Below are 4,767 nucleotides of genomic sequence, written 5' to 3'. Positions count from 1 at the left end.
CTTCAGCAGCTTCAGCAGCTGCAGCAGCTTCAGCTTCAGCAGCTTCAGCTTCAGCAGCTTCAGCAGCTTCAGCAGCTTCAGCTTCAGCAGCTTCAGCTTCAGCAGCTTCAGCAGCTTCAGCAGCAGCTTCAGCAGCTTCAGCAGCAGCAGCAGCTTCAGCAGCAGCAGCTTCAGCAGCTTCAGCAGCTTCAGCAGCTTCAGCAGCAGCTTCAGCTTCAGCTGCTTCAGCAGCTTCAGCAGCTTCAGCAGCAGCTTCAGCTTCAGCAGCTTCAGCAGCAGCTTCAGCTTCAGCAGCTTCAGCAGCAGCTTCAGCTTCAGCAGCTTCAGCTTCAGCAGCAGCTTCAGCTTCAGCAGCTTCAGCAGCTTCAGCAGCTTCAGCAGCTTCAGCTTCAGCAGCTTCAGCAGCTTCAGCTTCAGCAGCAGCAGCTTCAGCTTCAGCAGCAGCAGCTTCAGCTTCAGCAGCTTCAGCTTCAGCAGCTTCAGCTTCAGCAGCTTCAGCTTCAGCAGCTTCAGCTTCAGCAGCTTCAGCAGCTTCAGCAGCTTCAGCTTCAGCAGCTTCAGCTTCAGCAGCTTCAGCAGCTTCAGCTTCAGCAGCTTCAGCAGTGATTACCTGAGTCTGGAAGGTGGAGGGCAGAGGGATGAAGGCCGGCTTCCTCCTCTTCCTCCTCGTTAGTTAGGAATTTGTTTACCCTCTGTCTCAAGCTGTGACCTGTAATGGAGCACCAAGCCTCTGGTCAACACTGGATTACCCAACAGCCTCTCCACACACACACACACACACACACACACACACACACACACACACACACACTAGAACAAAGTGGAGCACTTCCTGTGAATACACAGCGTTTCTTTAGAAAACAAAGATCTGGATTTAACTTTTCAAACTGAAGAGAGAAAACAGGAAATGACCTCAGTAAAAGTAAAAGTTTTTATTTCAAAAAGTTACTCAACTAAGCAGAACTAGTTACTATCCGCCTTTACTTGTTATAAATAAGATAATCTGCCAGTCAAACTAGAACTGGGTTGCTAGGTAACGGGGTGGCTTGGCTGGGGTTGCTAGGTAACGGCACAATGCCCGAAAAGCTGGGCCTTTTGTTATTAATATTAACAAATTACTGACTTAAGTTAGTTTTGTATAAATTCAGCTGAACCAAAAATCCTAGGTTAGATTAGATTTGGTGTTTTGCAGTGTGTTTCTGTTCTACAGCCGATGGATTCATCAGGTTCTGATCCGTTTTAGAAAACTGGCTGCTGAAAAAAGAAACAACAGGTTTATAGTTTAAACCAAAAATCAAATCATCATTAAATAAAGATAATCAGTGAACACGACCGGATCCGACATTCTGCTGATGATTAAATGTTTCCTGACTTTCTCCACAGAGATGGCAGAGCCGAGTCGTCCTCCAACATGGAGGGAAACCCGAAGCTGCTTTTGGACCCGACCGGAGCCGAGATACACCTGTTTGAAGAACAGGAGTTTCTGCCTGTTTGCTCTGCAGTAAAAACTCTCTGCAGCCACCAAACCTGCAAACATGTTCAGGAAAACGGCGAAACGTTTTGGTCGATGGAAGAATCACAAAAACGGTTTCAGTCATTTAAACAGAATGGATTTCATATTTCTGCTGATTTTAAAGGAAACCTGTTATACAAAATTCACACTTTGCTCATTTTTGTTCTTCTATTTGGATCTGCACTGTTTCAAAACCCCAAACCGGTTCATGTCTGGAAAAACCTCCAAATGTTTCAGTCGCAATTGATTGGCACTGCGCCTGTTACCTAGCAACCCCAGCTGAGTTCCACCTGTTGCCTAGCAACCCCAGCTGAGTTCCACCTGTTGCCTAGCAACCCCAGCTGAGTTCCACCTGTTACCTAGCAACCCCAGCTGATCTCCACCAATTGGTCAGCTGGTTATCCCCCTGCTGTACAATGGCTCCTGGATTTATTGTCGACTCACCATCCAGAAACCACTTGCTGCATTCTGGCTGGTTGTGCAGGAGGCTCCACTAATGCTTTTCAAAGCTGTACAGTTGTATAATTGTGAATCTGTAAACGTTGTGTAATATTTAATATTTAAGAAGTCCTTATCCTTATTTATTAATATTTTAGCACCTTGTTAACGGGTTTTATCAGTATGTCCTGGTGCATCCGGCCCTTTAAGAACATTCCTGACCTTGATCTGATCCAGAATGAAATGAGCTTGACAGATGCAGGTGGATGTAAAGCAGAGCTGAAAGGTGCGGCTGCAGAGGAGTGGGCGGAGTCAGGTGATGACAGCACAGAGCAGCTGATGAATTATGGGTCTTCTGGCATGAAGACGGCTCGTACGGTTGCACAAAGTCAACTTCTGAGGAGGGAGTTTCCTCCAAAACGTCGCTCACTGGAAAAACACGGCGGCTCTGAAACAAAGAGCAAACAGACGAGGATGAATAGACGACCTCCCTGAGCGTCTGGCAGCGCCGAGGAGTGGCGAGTGAAAAGCAAAGAGAAATATTCGCTCTGGCATTTTCTACTGTGGCAAAGTTTACTGTCCTATAGAGGCAGCAGGTGAGACCAACAGACGGGACCGGCTCACGTTTTCACCCACAGCGCCTGAAGGCAGCAGGACGACGATGAGGAACACTGCAAAACACTAAATGTTACGTTTAAATGGTGAAAATCAGACTACAATAAGACAAAAATAGTTTACAAGGAACTTTTCAGTAAATATGGGAGCTTGTTTAAAGTCAATAATTCCTTATTACTGATAAAAACTATTTCACTTATAAGATATTTTCCCATGTTATAATGAAATAATCAACCAGTGGAACTAAAACTTTTTCTCAGTATTAAACTTCTGACTTTATTTTGCTGAAAAGTTACTTGTAAATTATTTTGTCCTATTTCAAGTCTGTGAAGATATTTGATGTAAAATCTAGACAGAAAAAAGTTGTTACATGAACTGAAGACTGAGTGATGATAAAAGTTGATTTTAATGTGAAAGTTTAGACAAAAAGTGAAACGTTTTGGTCCGAAACCCTGGAAAACGTTTTCACTTCGCCGCCGATCAGCTTTTGGTCCTTCTGTAAGAACCGGGTCGTTGATTACAGAACCGGGTCGTTGATTACAGAACCGGGTCGTTGATTACAGAACCGGGTCGTTGTCACAAAGACAGATCGCTCTGTCGACATGACTCTACCTGTTGACCCGCCTTATTTATTTGGCTGTTACCATGACGACAGCCATGACGTGCAGGGCGGCATCTTTCTCCACCGTGACGTCGAGAGGAAGATCTGTTAGAAACATGAAGGAAACTTTCACAAAAAGAGAAAAAAACCCTGAAAATTAAACTTTAATTCATTTAAAATAATCTACAAAATACTGACACATTAGCAAAAATCCAACAGTAAATTTGAGAACATCTATTTTTGATCTTAACAGGAAAAACACTAAATTCTACCAGGTATTTTTAATATGATTTCTACTGAAAATATTTCAGTACACTTTAAATAAGACAAAATTAACATAAAGTAAATTTTCAGGAGGAAATATCAGCTTGTTTTAAGTCAATAATTCCTTAAGAAATGTTTTAAAAAATTTCAGTTGTTGCCCAAACATTTTAAAATCTCACTCTTCTTATTTAAAGTTTCACATCCAGACAAATCATTTCTATCCATCGCTCAGAAAATGTGGATTAGTTTTAAAAGAAAGCTAAATATTTCTTTGTTCTGTATTTCCTCTTTTGCTCTCTTTAAAGATATGAATATTTTTACTTTCTTCCTATCATCCTACCACTTCCTGTTTTCTTCTTCTTCGTTTCCAGCAGTTGTAACTTCCTGTTGTTGATCATGTGACTCATGATGTGTACAAACTGTTTCCTTTAAGTTTTACAAAATAAACTTATTTCATTACGACCGAAAAACCCCTCATCTTAACACAGAAACGTTTTTAATGAAACATTTTTTTTATTTGTGTCTCCATTAAAGCTGCAGTTTTAACTTTTAATAAAAATATATTTTTACATAGGTCACCAGTTTATGAGACAGATGATCTGTGAAAAAAATAAAAAAATTTTGTTTTCTCCCAGTACTAAACAGAAACAACAAATCAGAGCCAGGAGGCGGGTCTTAGTGCTGTCAATCACCCTCCTTGTGGCGCCGCTCCTCCCATCTCTCCTTCTCCATGTTGTTTTTTGCTAGTGTAGCAAATAAATGGTGAGCTGTTTCTCCTCTATTAGCACATTTAGCAGTGAGTACATGAGAATGAGTGACAGCGCTAAGCCCCGCCTCCTAGCTCTAATTGGTTCATTTCTTCAGACAGTAATATTAGCTCATGTAGCAGATCGATCTGCTCTCAGATTATCTGTCTCATAACAAACATGGAGACAGTTTGAATAAATATGTAAAAACTTATTCTTTATAAAGTTAAAAACTGCAGTTTTAAATTTATTTCCATAATTCCAGTTTGCATAATTTTATGGTCAATAGAAACACGACAACTTCTGGTTTTGATTGTGTGAAAGAACTGCAGAGGCATGAGGACTTTAGAAAGCTGATAAATTGAGTTTAAAGATTAGAGGAAAGTGTTTCAGTGGAACCACAGAACCAGAACCGGGTTCAGATCTGTGCAGCGTAGACATTCAGGTTCCAGATCCGACCCAAAGCGCTGCGGCGCTTCGATCGCTGAGATTCATGGAGCAGAGAACGCTTTGATGTGGCCCAAAACGGCTTGTAAAACGGGGGATCCTGCACTTTACGTGTTACTGATGCTGTCCAGACACCAGAGAGG

The 4,767-nt window shown here is 41.9% G+C and overlaps 1 long non-coding RNA gene across 1 annotated transcript in view; it reads left to right on the top strand.

Moving 5' to 3' along the window:
* The window catches only part of LOC107834311 (uncharacterized), a 17,945-nt gene extending 13,406 nt beyond the window's left edge, over positions 1-4,539 (top strand). The window contains exons 2-3 of the long non-coding RNA XR_001660101.1: positions 2,524-2,529; positions 4,527-4,539. This is a non-coding gene — a long non-coding RNA (uncharacterized LOC107834311). The remainder of the gene's footprint in view (positions 1-2,523; positions 2,530-4,526) is intronic.
* Positions 4,540-4,767: the final 228 nt, after the last annotated feature.

This window comes from Poecilia formosa, unplaced genomic scaffold (assembly GCF_000485575.1).
Source record: "Poecilia formosa unplaced genomic scaffold, Poecilia_formosa-5.1.2 Scaffold581, whole genome shotgun sequence".
Lineage (NCBI taxonomy): Eukaryota > Metazoa > Chordata > Actinopteri > Cyprinodontiformes > Poeciliidae > Poecilia > Poecilia formosa.
This window is presented reverse-complemented; position numbering and strand designations above follow the sequence as displayed.